The sequence below is a fragment of the Bubalus kerabau genome, chromosome 22, assembly GCF_029407905.1.
Source record: "Bubalus kerabau isolate K-KA32 ecotype Philippines breed swamp buffalo chromosome 22, PCC_UOA_SB_1v2, whole genome shotgun sequence".
Lineage (NCBI taxonomy): Eukaryota > Metazoa > Chordata > Mammalia > Artiodactyla > Bovidae > Bubalus > Bubalus kerabau.
In genome coordinates this window covers 45,317,585-45,340,335 of record NC_073645.1, presented here as the reverse complement: position 1 = coordinate 45,340,335, position 22,751 = coordinate 45,317,585, and the positions used below count along the sequence as shown (strand labels likewise).

At 43.4% G+C, this 22,751-nt stretch overlaps 1 non-coding gene across 1 annotated transcript; it reads left to right on the top strand.

The window, feature by feature from the left end:
* The first annotated feature begins 14,150 nt into the window (after positions 1-14,150).
* On the top strand, positions 14,151-14,257 carry LOC129637150 (U6 spliceosomal RNA). Its single transcript, XR_008707360.1, has one exon. It is a non-coding gene; the product is annotated as a U6 spliceosomal RNA (small nuclear RNA).
* The last annotated feature ends 8,494 nt before the right edge of the window (positions 14,258-22,751 follow it).

The following is a 22,751-nucleotide window of genomic DNA, read 5'->3' as shown; positions in this document are numbered from 1 at the left end:
GGTGTAGCAAGCTGTACATGAAATATACATATACTAAAAAACAGTATTCGTGGTTTTGCCAAAATTCAAATGTAACTGGGAGTTCTACATTTCATCTGACAACCCTAACCAAATAGGTTTTAAAAATACAACATTCAAATGTAAATCCCAAATTGAAAGCTACAAAAATAGCTGCTCCAAACTGTCATTTTGAAACCAAACTGCTTCTCACATGGGCAACCCTACATAATATGCTTCGGGTAATTCTTGATAGGAATTTAGTTATATACTCAAGGTGAAACAGTCTCCAAAGTGACATAAAAATCTACTAAGAAAGCTAAATTTCAGGTTTGTCTCTCAGTTCAATCAAAGAGGCACTGCCCACGTGTAGACAATCTCTCTAGTCTCCCTGTCTCCCTCCTGCTTCTTGGAGCCTGTGTCTACACTTGCCATTCAATCCTCAAAACACCATCGTCTGGTCCCTACTCTTATTGTGTGACCAGGACCGTTCTTGCCAAGGTACATGACAACTGAATACAGTATACACTCATTATTTGTGACAGTTATGTTCCATGAAGTCACTATGAATACTGAATTAGCAAATACTGGATCACAGCTCCTATGGGAAATACAGAGTTAGGTTCCTGCAAGCCTCTGGGCGCATTTTCAAATATCAGTATAAACACAGCCTTGTTGTATGTGTGTTTCTGATTAAAGGCATATTATTTAATACATATGGTTTATTCATTAACACTGAACTCATGGCCGGCAGCATTATAACTTGTGCCTGAATGCAACGTACCATACATGTGTACTTTCATAGTAAGGCCCATCATAGCCTTCCTGCACTTAGGAACACTACACACACTTCCGCACAAACTCACAGGCTGTTTTACGATCACCAACCAAAGCACAAACAATGTAAAATTCATGGCACTTAATAGATGGAAAAGGACACTTATTACAAGTGACCATGGACTCCACCAAGCCAGGCAGCAGTCCTGGGAGCAGCCTCAATGTTACACGTTTCCAGCTCCAGCTTCTCCAGCCCCACAGTACCCGGAGCCCAGACCACTGGCCCTAAGACTTCTCCTACTTCACCTCCTATTAACTAGAGCAAATGAAAGAAAGGGAGGAAGCACAAGAAAAGAGACACAGGTGAGAATATGAGTGATGACTACAGAGATGTGCCTGATTCTGCGCCAAGGGCTCCCCCCATCGCTTGATCTAATCATCTCTAGCCTTGCACTGGATACACAAAAGTGAGAAGTTATGTACTTTGTCCAAGGTCACCTTTGATAGTTGAGTGTCAGGCAGATTCCAAATTATCTTTGGTAATTCCAATTACCAAATTCCAATTCCAAACTATCTTTGTTGATCTGGAACCTCACTCTAGATCAAGGCTTACCAAACTACGACCTGTGAACCAAACGTAGGCCTGTTCATCTACATATCATCTACGCTGCTTCTGTGCTACCAGGGCAGAGTTGAGTGGCTACAACAGAGAACTCATGGCCTGCAGAGTCTAAAATGATTACTTTCCAGCTCTTCTCAGTAAAGCTTGGGCATCCCTGCTCTCGATCATTCTGAGATGTTGCCTCTTGGTGATGAAACCAGAGAGAAACTGTGTTGTGGGGGAGTCCAGCAGGCTGTAACCAACCCCCGACACAGGTATCAGTCTCCCTGTTTACAAATGAGGAAACCGGGTGTAATCATTCAAGTGCTGCCCAAGGTCCCAACGCCTAAGTGGCCAGGCTGGGATTTGAGACCACATAGTATTTCCTCTAAAGCGAATCCTCAGGCCACCAAGACCTAGAGATGAAGCCAGGGCATGTTTGGGTCCCCAAGACTTTCACTTCTGACCTATCTTCATGCATTCACGACAGATCTACAACATGGTGCAAAGAGACCAATCTCTGTCTTGTACATTAATTGTTCCTAAAAGAATGCCCCAATTCACAAATGCTGATTTTGATTAAAATCATCAAGATGATTTCCTACTTCCAAAATACTGACAAAATAGCTTTTTTATCTATGTAGACAAAAAACTAAGCGAGGATTATTTAAATCAAGATTATGTACAACACGCATCCTAATTACTACACGATTACCTAGCTAAAGAGTGGATGTTATTGGATGTTGTTTTCGGCTGGCAGTCAAATCCAAATTAATAGCATTCTAGGCTGATCTGGATCACAGATAAAATTAAATTAATGTGACTCCAAGCCAGCTCTATTTATAAGCAAAGCCCAACTACAAAGAGAAAAGAAACATTTTAAGATGCAAAAATATGCCTCTGAACACAAGCCAAACATGGATTTTTAATTAAAGCACCAAGATTTTTTTTCTCCCTACCAATTGTTCCTTTTGGGTGTCAGCTAGACATGTCAGGGCTATCCTGGAAATCGGGGCTGAGATTCTGAGGACAGCTGAAGGTCAGAGAGCAGTGTGAACAAGTTTTCCCAAAGTTCAAACAAAGGAGACTTAAACGATGGGAATCTGAGCTCCCAGCTTCCAAAAACTCCCTGTACGCCAAGATGAAAGAACTCTAGGAGGAAAAGAGAAAGAACTGAGACTTTTATTTTGAAACAAGTTATCTCACTCCCAGCCCCATCTTATCGCTCCAACCACACCCAGGAATGAACAAGAGAAATAAATGATGGTCTGACCCGAGAAGACTCATCCCTCACCGGTACCCAGAGTTGCTTTCCACTCTGCCCCTGGAGGAGGGCTTGGCAACCCACTCCAGTATTCTTGCCTGGAGAATCCCCATGGACAGAAAAGCCTGGTGGGTTACAGTCCATGGAGTTGCAAAGAGTCAGACACACTGATCGACTAAACAACAATAAAAAAAGCAGTCTCTATAGACTGAATATGTTATTGTTGATCAACCACTAAGTCGTGTCTGACTCTTTGCAACCCCATGGACTGTAGGATGCCAGGCTCCTCTGTCCTCCACTATCTTCTGGAGTTTCCTCAGATTCATTTCCATTGAGGTGGTGATGTTATCTAATCATCTCATCCTCTGTCATCCCCTTCTCCTTTTGCCTTCACTCTTTTCCAGCATCAGGGTTTTTTCCAAAGAGTCAGCTCTTTACATCAGGTAGCCAAAATACTGGAGCTTTAGCTTCAGCATCAGTCCTTCCAATGAATATTCAAAACTGACTTCCTTTAGGATTGACTGCTGTGATTTCCTTGTAGTCCAAGGGACTCTCAAGAGTCTTCTCCAGCACCACAATTTGAAAGCATCAGTTCTTCAATGCTCAGCCTGCTTTATGGTCCAACTCTCACATCCGTGCATGACTGCTAGAAAAACCATAGCTTTGATTATAAGGATCCTTTTTGGCAAAGTGATGTCTCTGCTTTTGAATATGCTGTCTAGGTTTGTCATAGCTTTTCTTCCAAGGAGCAAGCATCTTTTGATTCCATGGCTGCAGTCACCATCCATGGTAACTTTGGAGCCCAAGAAAACAAAACAGACTGAGTATATGAGGAAATTTATCATAGCATCTTCCCAACAAGCAATTCAGACCCTGGGATCCCTAGGGCACTCCATGCTGCTCACAGAACATTGGAAGAACTCAAGAACGACTCTTGACTTGACTGAGTTGTCCTGCCTGAAAATACACAGGCCCTCTTTCTACTTGGGAAACTTATAGCCAAAGATAAACAACATTAAGACGGGAGGCCTGTTTCTCTGAAAAGCAATCCAGCAATCCAGCAGAATTCCTGAGGTTTCCCTCTGTACCTTGGTTGATGGACAATCACAGGAGAGTTGAGATATTATTCAGGCTGATGCTGAAACTCAATGTAAAAATTCTGACCCATATTCTTTCTTCCATAAACCATATGGCCTATGGAGGTTCTACCTTCTGAGGCTACATGTCTTTTCAGATACTGAGGTTGTACATGGCCACCCAAAGGAGTGGATACATTAAGGTTCCTCTCAGAGGACCCTTTCATCTAAAACCAAGAGACCAGTGGCTAAGAAGGACCCCTTTCATTCTGGTCACCATGAGACAGTCGCCTAGCATGGCCTCACACCTCTGGTTTTTCTAGGTTGTAGGAAGACTAAAGATCTGGCCTTCCAGCCTCTAGTGCACAAGATTTTAATTTGCTGAGTGCAGCCTTGAAAAACAGAGTAATTTCCCTTCCTTCAGTGCTCAGAACCATCAAACGAGAAAACCTTTTCAGTTTTAACAGCTTCATCCCTTTGGCTGGTGGTGGTACATGCAGACTTCCTTGCCATTTCATCTGGAATCAGGCTCTTTGGAGCATCAAACCAGACCGGAAAGCTATAAAATGAATACAGATTTCTGAATGACAAATTGGCATGCAATCTTTTTCCAGCCCAGCATCCAGGGATGGGGTTGGCTTTTGTTGAGTGCATGGTGGGGAGAGTTTTGCAGTTGCTTTTAATTCCAGAGTTTTGCTTTTGCTTGTTTGCTTGCTTGCTTATTTGCAGGGCTGGTTTATTTATTTTTTGCTTTTCATGGTTTCCAATCTCCTTTGTGAAGAAAAGACTGGCTCTGTCATCTCTTGTCAGCAAGATCAGGGACAGCTTCTATATTTGATGTTGAAGGATGTAACGGAAATCTAGCACTTGAAAAACCTAAGTGATTTAGACAAAGAATGACCATTCCTGCTTGTGAAGAATCTGTGGTTAGCCCAAACTTTTCAACAAGACATTATTGATTGAGAACTGAAGTCAATATACCCAAACATATAAGCCACTGGACAAGGACTTAAAAATGAGAGACATTTCAGAGGTTTTCCTCAGCCCTGCCTTTCACAGCTGCCATCCAACAACAACTTTAAGAACAAACTTAACTTTTCTAAACAAAAATAATTTCATCATTTTGTGTGGCATTAACACCCCGCTACTTCGATATGTTATCTATATTTTTCTTGTTGACATCCAACCAATTCAGAGCTAAAAATCCATCCTCTGGTTTTTCTTTGGGTCGTAAATCATAGAAAGGTTATATTTTATGAAAGCTGAAGCTGGGAAGTAAACAGCATATTTATATCCAAAGAGTTTCATCCATTAAGCAGCAGTGACAGGGCCCTGTGGGCCAGAATCTAGTTTTCTTACTTAAAAAGCTTAGTTCTTCTGTAGACTCCTGCAGGGACCTATAACAGTTGGAATTGGGTTTTTTATGCCTTTGAGGCCTCCGAATGAATGTTACACTTTTCCATTATTTTCTTTTTTCTTTTGAGAAAACTAGGCTACCTGCTTATTGCCTAAAACCTACACCCCATGATCATACAGTTGTAAAATCTGTCTTCTGCTCCTTCCTCCCACATCTGATCAACATCCCCAAACTTTGTTTAGAGAAAGTCTGAGTGTCCTGTGAGGTTATGCTGCATTTGTTGAGATGGGGGAGGGCTCCCTGAGATGATTTAAGCCAATGTGGGGCACACCGAATAAGCTTCAGCCCAAAGGGCACCTGACAACTTTGACCTCCTCTACCTCTACAGAAAAATAAAAATAAAAAAGCTTAAATCTTAATATCTCCCTTGTTCTAGCTTGTAAATGCCTTAAAGTCTTCCAACTATTTGACAAGATGGTACACGGCTGAAATAAAAAGACATAAGTCCAGATCTTGCATTTCGTAATACTGTCTGCTATTAAAATGTTACTGTGTCTGCCCCTTGGGCTATTAAAAGATGATGCACCTGACCTGTCTACAAACTTGTAATTTGTGGTCAGGATTCCAAATCGAGATCTATGCAGATAAGCATGTAGATTTCACACCATTATTACATCAGGCAAGGAAGTATGGTTCAGAATCAGCAGTGATCGCCCTGAAACTAGCCAAATAATCACTGACAATTAAGAAAATGAAGTATCTGAGTCTCAGTGCTCTTTTTAGCCACTTCGAACATATATTTGTTCTTTTGATGTCCGGTGTGAATAGGGCTGCTTTATCTGACTGCTGATGGGCTAAACAATGCATCTGAGTTGTAATATAGAACTCAATTTGCTGGGACTGTCATCTGAAAGGCCTGGACAATTTATCGAACACTACAGATGAAAGAAAGAGAGGGGAAAAAAATTTTAAACTGACCACTTCTAAAATGAAGAAAATAGGGCAGTAAAGGGTATTGTAATATACTTTAATCTTCCTTAATGTAGAAAAATATGAAATGCCATTAAATCTTCCTTTGAAATGGATGTGGTTGCATGGCTTGAGCACCCAAATCTAGTTAATGAATCTATTTTTAAGGCAAATAAACAGGAAAGAAGCGGTGAAGGAGTGATCTGTGCATTATATGACTAATTCAGAAGATGAAAGGCAGAAAAATTAAAGTTAAATTCACACAAATATTAGAGGTAAGGAAAATGTTGCAGGTGTAAAAAAGGAAAGCCTGCATTTCCCGTGGGTGGGTATTGGAAACAAGCAGACACTTTCCTCTCAACAGCAAAGTCGGGAGAGATAAAAGTGTTTCAGGAGGCCCAATAATTAACATTTTAAAAGGTTTTCTTAATAAAAAATGATTCCACAATAATAGCAATTTAATCATTTTACTTGAAAAATTAAATCGATTGCAAGCATTCATTTGTGAGGAAGTGGCGTTTACAGAATTTGGATGACCTTATCCAATCAGATCTCTACTTTAATCGCTTTAACTGGAGCCGATATACAAAAAGAAAGCTGGCAACAGTCTGAGATTCAAAGGACAATAATCTGGGGAGATTAACAGTCCTCCACAAAGGGCCCACACCACCTACTTATCCTTCATTCTTTGTAACAGCCAGAACATTACTAATGGAACTCAGACCATGTGCCAAAGAGTCTGTTGGGGAGACGGGCTTTATTAGGGAGTCTCATTGGTGTCCGCACCCACCCCATGTGGCAAAATGGCCTTGGGGGCATACTATCCCCTCAATAAAATAAAGAAACTTTTAGCACATTAATGCAGTGCTGAGGGTTGATCTTGGCCAAACTTAAATTATAAAGGATGCCAAGGTTTAATACCTATTCACTTGTAAAGCATTATAAATGATATTTTGTCGCAAGACCAGAGTATACAAAACATTTTTCACAGACATTGTTTAATGTGGTCTTCACATCAGAGCCCCTTTTCTCGAAAGAAAAATATGCCCACTCTCTCCTTTCTCTGCTTTGGACACCTCCTAGGCAAGCAGGGACACCCCCACCGCCTGGCTGTACATGTTGAAGGAGACAGTGGAGACCAACACATCTCTCAGAATCCCGGCTCCTAATCCTGGGGAACCTGAAGACCCTGCTTGGTCTAATGTCCACTTTGGTCCAATCCATGGTCAGGGAACAGATCACATTACATAAATGTGGCTGTAAGAACATGGGGAAGATGGGGGTAATCCTCAGAGAAGGGGAGAAGGGCCTGGAAGACATCTCAAAAGTATCTTTTGCCCAGAGCAGGGGAACACAAAAATTAAGAGCATGACTTCAGATGCCAGATTTCCCAGCTGTGTGATCGTGAGCAAGGGTCTTAACTCCTGTGCACCTCTGTTTCCTCATCTGTAAATCGGGGTGATACAGTCACCTATCTCGTGTACTGTACTAAGTCGCTTCAGTCTGATCTGACTCTTTGTGACCCAGTGGACCAAAGCCTACCAGGCTCCTCTGTCCATGGGGTTCTCCAGGCAGGAATACTAGAGTAGCGGGTTGCCCTCCTCCAGGGGATCTTCCCAACCTGGGGACTGAACCCACATCTCTTAGGTCTCTTGCACTGGCAGGTGGGTTTTTACCACTCAGTTCAGTTCAGTTCAGTCACTCAGTCGTGTCCAACTCTGCAACCCCATGAATCACAGCACACCAGGCCTCCCTGTCCATCACCAACTCCCAGAGTTCACTCAGACTCACATCCATCGAGTCCGTGATGCCATCCAGCCATCTCATCCTCTGGCATCCCCTTCTCCTCCTGCCCCCAATCCCTCCCAGCATCAGAGTCTTTTCCAATGAGTCAACGCTTCGCATGAGGTGGCCAAAGTACTGGAGTTTCAGCTTTAGCATCATTGCTTCCAAAGAAATCCCAGGGCTGATCTCCTTCAGAATGGACTGGTTGGACCTCCTTGAAGTCCAAGGGACTCTCAAGAGTCTTCTTCAACACCACAGTTCAAAAGCATCAATTCTTCGGTGCTCAGCCTTCTTCACAGTCCAACTCTCACATCCATACATGACCACTGGAAAAACCATAGCCTTTTACCACTAGTGCCCCCTTATTTTACAGGGAAGGTTAACGTGGGGATTAAATGAGCTAATAGAGGAAACACTTTTAGAACTACATCTAAATAGATAGCATAGGGAATGTATTCCTTACAAGTGTTGACTATCATCACCATTATTTTTGTTTGCCCCATTTTTTTTAACTTGAAGAAAGTGAACTTCAGAAAGGTTACATGCCAGGCTCACAGCCATGAGGGGTGGCCTCTAACATCAATCTTCTTCAAGCTACTGCCCTGCGTATGCCCCATTAGGGCTGGACTGTGTGTGTATGCACCCTAGCAGGCTAATGTTTTACCCCATTCATTCATCCCTCAACAACTGTGCCCAGAGGTCCGTCGTGGCCAGGGAGAGAAGGGAGGTCATGAGACAGCATCACACCCTGCACTGGATGAGTTGCTATTTAGTTGCTCAGCTGTGTCTGACTTTTTATGATGCCATGGACTGTAGCCCATCAGGCTCCTCTGTCCAAGGAAGTCTCCAGGCAAGAATACTCGAGTGGGTTGCCATTTCCTTCTCCAGGGAATCTTCCTGACTCAGGGATCAAACTCACATCTCCTAAATTGGCAGGTGGATTCTTTACCACTAGGTCACCTGGGAAGCCTATGCACTGGACTAGCCCATTGTCAAAGCCAAGGCCGTGGGGTCTGCCAGATCCACCCTCCCAGAAAGTTCATTAGCTCTGGTCGCTCAGATTTGCCACCCCCCCACACACACACTCGACCCCAGCAGGCTTTCCAGAGTGTTCCTTCCAGCTGCATTCACTCCTCTGCCTGGGAGCAGTGTAAGAGCTCTGAATTTCTCTTTCACGGTATGTTCCTGTCAGTGTGAAGTCACCTCACAGGGCCCAGCATTAGTGGTTTCTCAATCAATGGCAGCCATTACACTTCTGAAAGGTCTGAAAGTGTTAGTCACTCAGTCGTGTCTGACTCTTTGCGACCCCATGGACTGTAGCGCACCGTGTCCTCTATTCATAGAATTCTCCAGGCTACTGGAGTGAGTAGCCATTCCCTCCTCTAGGGGACCTTTCCGACCCAGGGATCGAACCCAGGTCTCCCACGTTGCAGGCAGAGTCTTTACCAGCTGAGTCAGCAGAGAAGACCCATTACTGTTACGAAGGGAAAACAAACATGTCGGAGCACCCTACAGGCTCCTAGAAGTCGGGGCCAAGTGGGGCCCATGTTGATGCCTTCACACCAAGCCTTGGGCTGAGGCTCCAACGAGAGCCTCTTGGAGCCAACATGACCAACCACTGTGGACTGGGCACTGGCCAGCCTGACTCACAACACATTCTTGTTGTCTAAGAGGGAGGGACAGGGCCAGGATACCCCCAGCTTTGCTCTAGCTCAGGGCTCGTCTGTGTTCTCAGGGGGCCTTCCAATATTTGACTCAAACTAAGCTTTTTATCATATATAGTTTTTTTTAGCATAACCACACGCCTTCCAAAATTGAATGCAGTCTGTGTGTGTACTCAGTTGTGTCCAATTCTTTGTGACCCCATGGACTTCAGCCCACTAGGCCTCTGTCCATGGAACTTTCCAAGCAGGAACACTGGAATGGGCTGCCATTTCCTCCTCCAGGGGATCTTCCCAACCCAGGGATCAAATCCACGTCTCTTGAATCTCCTGCATTGCAGGCAGATTCTTTCACCACTAGGCCACCTGGGAAATGCAGTGGAGACGCTAATACATCAACGAGGGTTACAACTTGTTTCTGAGCCACATCTCAGAAAAAAGTTTCTCTTTCATTACTGTTTAATTGATTCAGTTCAGTTCAGTTCAGTCCCTCAGTCGTGTCCAACTCTTTGCAACCCCATGGACTGTAGCACGTCAGGACTCCCTGTCCATCTCCAACTCGCTGAAGTTACTCAAACTCATGTCCATTGAGTTGGTGATGCCATCCAACCACCTCATGCTCTGTCGTCCCCTTCTCCTCCTGCCCTCAATCTTTTCCAGCATCAGGGTCTTTTCCAATGAGTCAGCTCTTTGCATGAGGTGGCCAAAGTATTGGAGTTTCAGCTTCAGCATCAGTCCTTTCAATGAACATTCAGGACCGATCTCCTTTAGGATGGACTGGTTGGATCTCCTTGCAATCCCAGGGATTCTCAAGAGTCTTCTTCAACACCACAGTTCAAAAGCATCAATTCTTCGGCGCTCAGCTTTCTTTACAGTCCAAATCTCACATCCGTATATGAATATTGGAAAAACCATAGCCTTGACTAGACGGACCTTTGTTGGCAAAGTAATGTCTCTTGCTTTTTAATATGCTGTCTAGGTTGGTCATAACTTTCCTTCCAAGGAGTAAGCGTCTTTTAATTTCATGGCTGCAGTCACCATCTGCAGTAATTTGGAGCCCAGAAAAATAAAGTCAGCCACTGTTTCCACTGTTTCCCCATCTATTTGCCATAAGGTGATGGGACCAGATGCCATGATCTTCGTTTTCTGAATGCTGAGCTTTAAGCCAACTTTTTCACTCTCCTCTTTCACTTTCATCAAGAGGCTCTTTAGTTCTTCTTCACTTTCTGCCATAAGAGTGGTGTTATCTGCATATCTGAGGTCATTGATATTTCTCCCAGCAATCTTGATTCCAGCTTGTGCTTCATCCAGACCAGCGTTTCTCATGATGTACTCTGCATAGAAGTTAAATAAGCAGGGTGACAGTATACAGCCTTGACATACTCCTTTTCCTATTTGGAACCAGTCTGTTGTTCCATGTCCAGTTCTAACTGTTGCTTCCCAACCTGCATACAGGTTTCTCAGGAGGCAGGTCAGGTGGTCTGGTATTCCCATTTCTTTCAGAAGTTTCCAGTTTTTTGTGACCTGCACAGTCAAAGGCTATGGCATAGTCAATAAAGCAGAAGTAGATGTTTTTCTGGAACTCTCTTGCTTTTTAGATGATCCAGAGGATACTGGCAATTTGATCTCTGGTTCCTCTGCCTTTTCTAAAACCAGCTTGAACATCTGCAGGTTCACAGTTCACGTATTGCTGAAGCCTGACTTGGAGAATTTTGAGCATTACTTTACTAGCGTGTGAGGTGAGTGCAATTGTGCAGTAGTTTGAGCATTCTTTGGCACTGCCTTTCTTTGGGATTGGAATGAAAACTGACCTTTTCCAGTCCTGTGGCCACTGCTGAGTTTTCCAAACTTGCTGACATATTGAGTGCAGCACTTTCACAGCATCATCTTTCAGGATTTGAGATAGCTCAACTGGAATTCCATCACCTCCACTGGCTTTGTTTGTAGTAATGCTTTGTAAGGCCCCCTTGACTTCACATTCCAGGATGTCTGGCTCTAGGTGAATGATCACACCAACATGATTATCTGGGTCATGAAACTCTTTTTTGTACAGTTCTTCTGTGTATTCTTGCCACCTCTTCTTAATGTCTTCTGCTTCTGTTAGGTCCATACCATTTCTGTCCTTTATTGTGCCCATCTTTGCATGAAATATTCCCTTGGTATCTCTAATTTTCTTGAAGAGATCTCGTCTTTCCCATTCTGTTGTTTTCCTCTATTTCTTTGCATTGATCGCTGAGGAAGGCTTTCTTATCTCTCCTTGCTATTCTTTGGAACTCTGCATTCAAATGGATATATCTTTCCTTTTCTCCTTTGCTTTTCACTTCTCTTCTTTTCACAGCTATTTGTAAGGCCTCCTCAGACAGCCATCTTGCTTTTTTGCATTTCTTTTTCTTGGGGATGGTCTTGATCCCTGTCTCTTGTACAATATCACGAACCTCCATTCATCGTTCATCAGGCACTCTATCAGATCTAGTCCCTTAAATCTATTTGTCACTCCCACTGTAAAATCATAAGGGATTTGATTTAGGTCATACCTGACTGGTCTAGTGGTTTTTCCCACTTTCTTCAATTTAAGCTGAATTTGGCAATAAGGAGTTCATGATCTGAGCCACAGTCTGCTCCCAGTCTTGTTTTTGCTGAGTGTATAGAGCTCCTCCATTCTTATATACAAGAATATAATCAGTCTGATTTCTGTTTTGGCCATCTGGTGATGTCCATGTGTAGAGTCCTCTCTGGTGTTGTTGGAGGAGGGTGTTTGCTATGACCAGTGTGTTCTCTTGGCAAAACTCTATTAGCCTTTGCCCTGCTTCATTCTGTACTCCAAGGCCAAATTTGCCTGTTACTCCAGGTGTTTCTTGACTTCCTACTTTTGCATTCCAGTCCCCTATAATGAAAAGGACATCTTTTTGGTGTCTTAGTTCTAAAAGGTCTTGTAAGTCTTCATAGAACCATTCAACTTCAGCTTCTTCAGCATTACTGGTTGGGGTATAGACTTGGATTACTGTGATATTGAATGGTTTGCCTTGGAAAAATGAACAGAGATCATTCTGTCGTTTTTGAGATTGCATCCAAGTATTGCATTTTGGACTCTTGTTGACTACGATGGCTACTCCATTTCTTCCAAGAGATTCCTGCCCACAGTAGTAGATATAATGGTCATCTGAGTTAAATTTACCCATTTCAGTCCATTTTAGCTTGCTGATTCCTAGAATTAGCAATGTTGATGTTCATTCTTGCCATCTCCTGTTTGACCACTTCCAACTTGCCCTGACTCATGGACCTGACATTCCAGGTGTCTATGCAATATTGCTTTTTATAGCATCAGACTTTGCTTCTATCACCAGTCACATCCAGAACTGGGTTTTGTTTTTGCTTTGGCTCCATCCCTTCATTCTTTCTGCAGTTATTTCTCCACTGATCTCCAGTAGCATATTGGGCACCTACCCACCTGGGGAGTTCATCTTTCAGTGTCCTATTTTTTTGCCTTTTCATACTGTTCATGAGGTTCGCAAGCCAAGAATACTAAAGTGGTTTGCCATTCCCTTCTCCAGTGGACCACATTCTGTCAGACCTCTCCACCATGATCCGTCCATCTTGGCTGGCCCTACATGGCATGGCTTAGTTTCATTGAGTTAGACAGGGCTGTGGTCTGTGTGATCAGATGGGCTAGTTGTCTGTGATTGTGGTTTCAGTCTGTCTGCCCTCTGATGCCCTCTCTCAGCACCTACTGTCTTTGTGGGGTTTCTCTTACCTTGGATGTGGGGTATCTCTTCACAGCTGCTCCAGCAAAGTGCAGCTGCTGCTCCTTACCTTGGACGTGGGGTATCTCCTCTCGGCCGTTTCACCGCTACGCTTAAATCTTAAGGTATGCCTTTTTTTTTTTTAACTATTTGCAAGCAGGATTTATTCACTGCTACAAATAAATAAATAAATAACCTAACCTGAACTGGAGCTGAGGCTGCTGTAGGTTGCAAAGGTAACTCATAAACTCAAATTCAAAACAGTTTTATGGTTCATATTGACTGATTTTAAATATTGTTCACTTGAACTTCTAAAATAAATTTATACTGCTAAACTGTCCTTTCTATCTATATAACAGATGTTAGTTATCCCAATAAAATTAGGTTTGAAAAAAGACTAAAAGCCTCCTAAGAAATTTCTAACAAAAAATAATTTGGGAGAATAAGTATGTTCCAAACAGTGCATAGGACATTTTTTTTAATATTTTTAGTAGTTTTAGTGTTATGTATCTGAAATTCATTTATCTGGGCATTTTATATTTTACCTGGCAACTCCACCCCAAATCCAAACGGACTGACTCAGCATGTTGGGATATTTGTTCAGCTTGGTTTGATTTGGTCTGGTTTTACTAATGCTGGTTTAGGTTTTGTTTTTTATCAGCATCCCTGCCGTCTCTCCTACCCAGGGCAGTCCTCAGCTTTCTCAAACGAGTGAGACGACGAACAGCCACCATTCCACCCACCTTCCAAAGGGTGGAGACATCAGAAGACGACGAGAGGGGAGAAACCTGGAAGCAGAGCCACCAAGAGGTGACTCTGAATGAAGACAAAATGGGGAGAGCAGTGGGTTGCTTAGGGGAGCCATTTCCCCTTCTCTGATGGGAACCCTGGGCCATGAGGCCTCTGTTTAAAAGACCATGCCGGTGCTCTCTTCCCCAGCACATATACTGAAATGGGAATGATGCAGCGAAGATTAGCATGGCTCCTGCACAAGGATGACACGGAAACTTGTGAAGTGTTCATATTTTTCATGGTTACCAAAGGGGAAAGAAGAGGGGGGAACAAATCAGGAGCTTAGGATTAACAGATACACACTACTATATATAAAATAGATAAGCACAAGGAGTTACTATATAACATAGGGAACACTGCTCAATATCTGTAATAACTTACAGGGAAAAGAACCTGAAATAGAATGAATATATATATATATATACGTGCATGCTCAGTCATGTCTGACTGCGACCCTGTGGACTCTAGCCCACCAGGCTCCTCTGTCCATGGGATTCTCCAGACAAGAATACTGGAGTGGGTTGCCTTTCCTCCTCCAAGGGGCCTTCCCAACCCAGGGATTGAACTTGCATCTCCTGCATTGGCAGGTGAATTCTTTACCATTGCACCACTGGGAAACCTCTATATATACATATATATATAACCGAATCACTCTGCTGTATTCCCAAAACTAACACAGCATTGCAAATCAACTATACTTCATTAAAAGAAAAAAAGCCTATAGGTACAAGGACAATGAATTAAACACTCAATATGCAAACAGCTCCAGTAAGTTAAAGAGGAAGCTGTCAGCCCCCAGTAGAAAAATGAAAGGACGTGCCTGCAGTGCAGCAGGATCCAGCGCCCACTAACCATGCACCTCAGGGGGGCTCCTCAACGTCACCAAAGCTCGCACAGACCATAGCGTCTATGAACGGGGTTAATGTGAAGGTGAAATGAAACACTGCACCCCGTAAGACGTTCAGTGATGGCACTGTTCCCTCGTCAGTGAAGCTGTACTTAATCATTCCGGAGAAAAACTACACATAAATAAGCAAAAAAAAAAAAAGAGAGAGAGAGAGAAAAATTCTACTTTACCAGAAATAAACTGAAATTAAAATAATAATGAAGCATCATACTATACTTATGAAATTGGCAAAGATTTTAAGGATTTTAACAACATTATTTAAAGGAGCAAAAAATATTCATAAATACTCAATGAATGAAGAATGATTCAATAAACAATAAGAGAATAAACATATAGAGAATGGTTAAATAAACAGGAATTTTTAAACAAATAAGGGAATGGTTAAATAAATTATGAAATTCTTCATGCTGCACATTATAAAAATGACCATAGAGTATTTTTGTAACAAGAGAAAAAAAAATGTTGGTTAAAGAAAAATGACACTGAAATACTGGGAAATGAATGTGGGTTGGGAAGAGATTTACAGAATGTTCTTTGCAAGTGTGTATAACAAGCTTTTTCCTCCCCTCTCCTCTTCCTCTTCTCTGTGTGTCTTTCCTTGCCTCTGTCTCTGTTTTTGTCTCTCTCCCTCTCCTCCCTCTTTCCCAGAAAGAACAGTGAGTCCCAGTTTCCTACAATAAACTGCCTTCAGTGAGGGTCTTACAAAATCCTGAGTGATGGGAGGACGGTTATGAACTCAACATTCTATTTTGAAACACCCCACATTGAACTTCCCCTCTTCCTGTTAGACCTGCTCCTTCTCCAGCTCCTTACAGACAATTGTCATTCATCCCAAGAGCTGGGGGCTGCCCAGAGAAAAGAGAGACCTGGCCTAATTGTAGAAACACCAAGAGAGCTTACGTTAGACCCTCCCAGGCCACTGTCCTTAATCCTACACCAACATCCAGTGGCTGCATCTCCCAAAACAAGATGTAGCAAAGCACCAAACCTGAGGGTCTGCTCAGGGAGCCCTGAGTCTGACAGGTACATGGACACTAGGTTACAGCACCCCAGAGATGCGATGAGACTGCTGTTGTCATGGTGAGGTGCGCGGAGCGCGATGAGCACCAGGGGTATAAGGAAAGGGGTCCAGGAGTCTGGGGCAGCTTCACAACGGACATGCAGGAGCAACTGGGATCTTTGAAGCAGGGAAGAATATTCCAGGTCAAGAGAACCACATACTCAGAGCCACCAAACTTGAGATCATAGCAGATCTGGGACCCCGCGGGTGTTTAACGTGGGGGTCGGGGAGACGCAGTTGGGCCAGGCCGGACAGAGCCCTGAATGTTCAGTAAAGGGCACTGGCTTCATCCTGGTCATGCCCCATGATACAAGGACAGGAGGAGAGCCAGGATCAGCTGGACAGGACAGGATACAAGGACAGCCAGGATTAGCTGCTTGTGGACACTCACTCACTGGCCCCTTCCCTGCCTCTCCGTGCTCAGGAAGGCTCTGCCTCAACAGATGCTCCCTTCAGAGGGGTTGGTTCAAACACCAGGCAAGGAGGTTTCCAAGTAACAATCATCACTTCAGCCATCAGGATAACCATCCTTCCCAAGCACAAGGCCACGGACCTTTACTAGACCTGCCTGGAGCTCCCAGCCATGGCCCCCAAGGAGATGCTTGTCTGAACAGTGGCTGAAAGCCGTGTCCCTGCTCTCACCAGGTCCAGCGTGCAGCCCAGGGGCTCTGGTGGACTGGCAGTGGCCTCTCTCCCCCATCTTGATCTCAGGGGTCAGTTGCAGAGGCCTGGAGCCCCTCTGTCCTCCGCCCAGGACAAGGCGTGCCTCCAGCCGCGTACAGCAGGTCCGAGGAAACAAAACAAAGGACCACCATTAACTCCTTGCCAGCACCGGCCCTGCTTCCTTTAAATCCAATTGCAATCTCAGAAGCCCGACATCGCCTGAAACAAAAGCCTCACTGATGCCTGGAAGATGGCTTTGGCGAAAGTAGAGCTCATTTCAGAAAATCAAAGCAAAGAAAAATATTGAATACAATTCAGGGGCATAATGCATTATTATGGGCTTTTATGGATTTTATGTATAATTTCGTGTAAAGTTAAGAGGCTGAAGCGATCTCTTACATTCACTGTATTATCAGCCCAGCTCCAAACAATGTTCCACATCTTATTATGTTCACAGTTGACACACTCTCAGACAAATGTGCAGCTGTCTTACTCTGCTATTCATTTCCTCATTACTATTTTATAAATATATGATTAACAGTTATTGCAGCTGCCTAATTCACATTTATTGCAAATGCAACCCCACAAATGAATGCTCAAAGCAAAGAGATGTGGTTTTAGAGTAATTTAAATTTTACAGTTCCATTTACCCTGCTTTTTAATTTACTGCATAATGACCCCATTAGAATAAAGCACATCTGGAAGTTCTTTGGGGAACATTTAATTTTCTGTGGCTTCAGTACTAACAGAACTTGTACCATAAAGCCCACAGATGCCTGGAAGACTGTACAAATTTCCACATTTTATGCCAAGATGCTGGTTAATTGTACAGACGAGACAACTACAGCAAAGAGTGAAGATTTTCTTCCCCGGGTTGAAAACTGAAGATGATGACCCAGGATCCTGCCGTTGGCAAAGTTTGTACCCCAGAAACCTGAAAACAGCTCCCTGCTTTTTGATGTCCACTTAGCCTGGTTCCTTTGCAGGAAAGGAGGCCAGGTGGGGCTGTGAGTTCTCCGGAGTTTCTGTTGCTTCCCCCCACCAGCCGCACGACTTTTTCCCCAATCCTCTTTGACCGTCATTGTGTGAAAGGGAAAACAAGGTAGTTTGCAGAGCTCCGGATGCCTGAGTGGCTGGGGTATGAGCTGGGCTCAGCCTGGTCTTCATCTGCTCCCAAGGAGGCTACGCATGCAGCCAGATTCCAGCAGGTCACATTAACGGAGTCGTTCAGAGTATCTGAAATTGATTTGAATATTCAGTACAGATCACTGCAGCAGAACTCATGTATGAGAAATAATGCGAATCCATTGCCATTGATTAGCTAATTTATGTTCTACAACTAATCGAAGCACAAATCTCATTAGCCACAGGTCAGTAAGGCTCGGAGAGAAAAAGATAATCATTTTGGTAGCCTAGTTGGCTGTAAAGACACAATTAGAAGCCAGCCGGTTTTCCAGGCTTCTCTGCCCATCCTCCCAGCTCCTAGGCCATCTGCGAAGGGAATGAGAGGTGGCTCTTCCCCTCGGTTCTGCTGGCCACTGGGAAGAGATCTTTGTCTGTAATCATCCAAGGTGCTTCTTTCATTTCATGCAATAACAACGAACACGACTTCACTGTTTCTAGACATCCACAGAGCCCGTAAGCTATTTAGAGCCACCACCTGCACTGAGAGCACAATGTTAATTATTACCGTTTCCATATTCAAGCATTGGGTAAATGGAAGGTTTCAAGACTGGGACAGGGAAGTAGGCAGTAGGGGATGGCCAAGGCTTTCCAGATTCTGATGTGACAGGTATTTTAAAAACCTGTCTTTGTAAAGCACAGGGAAGCCAGGCACTATCCAGTTAGGACTTGCAATTTGAACCTTGAGTTCTGCTCAGTCAATTTTGGGCAGAAATTTTTAACCAGTCTTAAATATGAAAGAGACTTCTCTGGTGGCCCAGTGGTTATGATGCCATGCTTCCAGGGCAGGGGGGCACAGGTTCAATCCCTGGTTGAGAAACTAAGATCCCACATGCCATGCACGTGGCACTGCCAAAGGAAAATATTTAAATTTTAAAATAAATAATATGAAAGATAGGAAAACGACAGAGGGAGGGAGCAGAATTCTCCTTTAACTTCACAGTATTAAGCAAAATTTCCAAAATTGATGAAAATAGGATGGTCAGCAGCAAATTGCTCCTGCTGCTCCCTGCTGGCAATGTCCACAGGATGGCTATTTTTTTTTTAAAGGACGTGGTTTCAACAGTGTGGGAATAAGCAGAGAACTGAGACTCCCGACAGACTAGCCTTCTGCTGGTCACACAGACTCTCTAGAGTCTTTTGGCATATGAGACAATGGCTCATACTGGGGACCTTTGCTAAATGACCAGGGACAGAATCTGAAGTGAGGGCTATTGAATAAACAAATAGGAAAACAACTCACCAAAATCCAGATGTTTTCACCGACCCATGATTTCCGGGTCATAGCAATGTCTTTCTGGCATTATAAAAGGCATTACTGTCGGCCGGCTATAGCATCTTTCCACAGTGTTAATCCACGTTCTCTTGAAACAGAGGACCATCCACATTCCTTCAGGTCTACTGTACTGAGAAGCAAGGCATTTTTAAAGAAGAGAGTTGGGAGCAGAAGAAACAGGCGTCTCATCTTCCCCCACGGGGCATGTGTGGTCAGTCATGTTCGACTCTTTGTGACCCCATGGGCTGTAGCCCACCAGGCCCCTCTGTCCATGGGATTCTCCAGGCAAGAATACTGGAGTGGGTTGCCATGTCCTGTCCCCGCTAGGACCTGGACCTAATTGCACAGGGCAAAGAGCCTTTACACATGCCTTGAAATTGAAAGAATACTCTGCACTTCCATTCTTTAATTTTACTTCCTTGAAAATTTTTCAGAACTATTGCCGTTTTGATAGACTAGCTCCCTCCCACTCAAAGCCACCGTATCCCCAAACATGTAGGAATTAGAATGCCTCGGTAGTTGATTCTGACAGCACCACATTCTCACAGGAAAATTAACTGTCTTGAGACTGAAACTTGCTGACGTTACCCCATGGCAGCGCTTTTATTTTTATGTTCAAGAGTCTAATAACAGCCTACACTGTACAACACTACTATCAGACATTAAGTGGGAAGAGAAATCCCAAGAGATCACAGTTGGCCAAACCAGTTCCCATTCCCTGGAATTCCAGGCTGTTATCTTTCATATATGACCATGCCTGCAGGGCACCAACTCCCATGTGGGGTGGTTTACTCGCTAAGTCATGTCCAACTGTCGTGACCCCATAGACTGTAGCCCGCCGGGCTCCTCTGTCCATGGGATTTCTCAGGCCTTAAGAATACTGGAGTGGGTTGCCATTTCCTCCTGCAGGGGATCTTCCCGACCCAGGGATCAAACCCGGGTCTCCTACATTGCAGGTGGTCTCCTGCATTGCAGGCGGATTCTTTACCAACTGAGCCACCATGTGTAATCCCCCACCTTCCCAGGATGTCACCAAATGTTACACAACCTTGGCAGGAGCCTGGAACCCCTGTCAGGCTTTACTCTCATGAGATTCACCTCTTCTCTCCCTCCAGCATGAGCTCAGCCTGTCTGGGTACATTGCACAGCGGCCTCCTCACTCTTCACCTTCCAGGGAGTCTATCAGCAACAGTAACTGCAGCCAGTCAAGTCCCAGTCCTTCCAAGCATTCTTGTTATTTCTGTTTTTAATTTCACAATACTCAACACACAAAAGAATAAATGGAACATGTGTGTGAGTTATGAAGCATAATGATAACATACACATTGTGAAACCAGCACCCACCAGGAGACAGAATGTTACCAACACAGGCAATGTTATCAATTTGCTCCATGCCCGTTCATCCCCTTGCCTCTTCCAAAGGGGTAGCCAGGATCTTGAATTGTCTGCTTATCATTTTGTCATTCAAACAATATTTTTCAGTGTTAATTGGTTTTCGCATTTTATAAAAACGGCATTTTACTCTATATGCTCTTCTGCAAGATGTTTGGTTCACTCAGCAAATCATTTCTAAGATTCATGCAGGTGTTTGTGGGTAGCTGGAGTGCGTTCATTTTCATATACCTATAATGCTCACAGTCTATTTAACCATTTTCTTATCAAAGGATGTTAAAATGGTTTACGATATTTTGTTTTTACCTGCAGTGCTGCTGTGAGAGCTGCACACCAACGGGAGTTTCTCTGAGGTCCGGTGGACACCAATGAGTCATGTGCTGGGTTGTACATACTTAGCTTTACAAGATGATGTCAATTTATTTTCCAAAATAGTTTTCCAATTTACACTATCCAGCATCATGTAAGTGTTCCCATTCGCCACGTCCTCATGTATGCATGGTGTCAGACTTCTTGGGTTTTTGTCAACCCAGTGAGAACAAATGGTAAGTTTCTGTGAGGTTTCTGTGTATGTATCGGTGTGTATGTCTAAATAGAGATATATCTTTGTTATCTTGATGTGATGAGGAATAGTCAGGAAAAAAATCAAAGAAAACTTCAGTTAAGTGATCATATGGAAAAAGCAAGACTACTCGTAGTAGGCTACTGGTGGCTTGATAAGTTTTTTTAAGCTGTATTGAGATATAATTGACATATAACAAATATTTCAAATGTTTGTGATGAATGGATTTATGTATATATTGTGAAATGACCACAATAAGGTTAGTTAATCCATCCTTCATGTCACCTAGTTTCTTTGTGATTTTAATTTGCATTTTCCTAATTACAAATGAAGTTGAACATCTTTTTGCATGTCACTGGCCAACCTTTTCTACTATTTCATAAAATGTCTTTATAAACAAGTCTTTTCCCCATGTTTCTATCACATTGTGTCTTATTATTTCCCATTTGTCTATACTTTGAATACTTATCTTTTGTTATTTATGTGGTAAATATCTTATCCAGCTTTTTGTCGAAAGAAGTTCTGAATTTTAAGGTAGTCTAACTTATCAACCTTTTTGCATTTTGCTAAGAAACCCTAGCCTACCTTGAGGTCACAGAGAGATCTCCTCTATTTTCTTCTTAAAATACTCAAATGTTGCCTTTCACATTTCATCTACCTGAGAGCGATTCTGTATATGGAGGTAGGAAGCCCATTTCATTTCTCCCATGTGGCTAACCAGTGCTCGCACACTGTTTACTGAGTAGTCCGTGCTTCCCCACAATGCGGGCAGGGTCATCTGTGTGTGGTTTGCATCCAGGCTTCCTATTCAATTCCATTAGACACCTGTCTACTGCTGGGCCAGTACCACACTATCACAATGATTACAGCTGTACAATCTATCCTGATGCTTGATTGAGCAGGCATTCCCCACTCCCTTCACACACACACAACATGTATTTAGCTATTTTCAGTTTGGTCGACCCATTTTCCAGTAGGGAAAAGGAGGAGGAATAAAAGGAAAAAAAATAATGGAGGCTGATTTCTATGTGCCAAGCTCTGTACTAAGAATCTGACATATATGATCCCATTTTAACCACAATACTCTGCAAGATACTTATTTTCATAAATAAGAAAAACGAGGTTCAGAATGGCTTCATGACTTACCAGGTTCAAACACCAAATAAGCAGCAGAGATGCAAATCCTAACTCAAGTCCATCGGACTCTCAAGCCAGTGCTCTTTCATTTTCACTGGGAAGCCGAGATTCCCAGAATCGTGTTGAGAATCTCTGCTTTAGATGCCACCAGACTGTCACCTTTTCTCTGCCTGGCTTGGAAACTGCATTTGGGCGTCTGAGGGCTTGGTGAAGCTGACTTGGTTCCTCTGAATTCCTGCCCAGACACACATCACCACCTCCCCCCACCCCAAGACTGTGCTGTGAGCCTGGCTAATTATCCTTTGTTGAGCATTTCTCTCTAATTGTGAAGCCTTTTCTGCTCAACCTGGATTGTGGAAGGAAGAGAAGGAGGCAAAGTGGAAACTATTCCAGATGAGCTTCAACTTTCTGCCTACAGTTTTTGCCAAGAAACTCAAGAAAATGCCCGGCACTGCCCTTTTCAGATGAGAACGGCTGAGCTCCCTGAGCACATAATAAACCCAACCAGCCTGGTGGATTCACTGGCGTTAATTACATGGTTGAGGTTAAATAT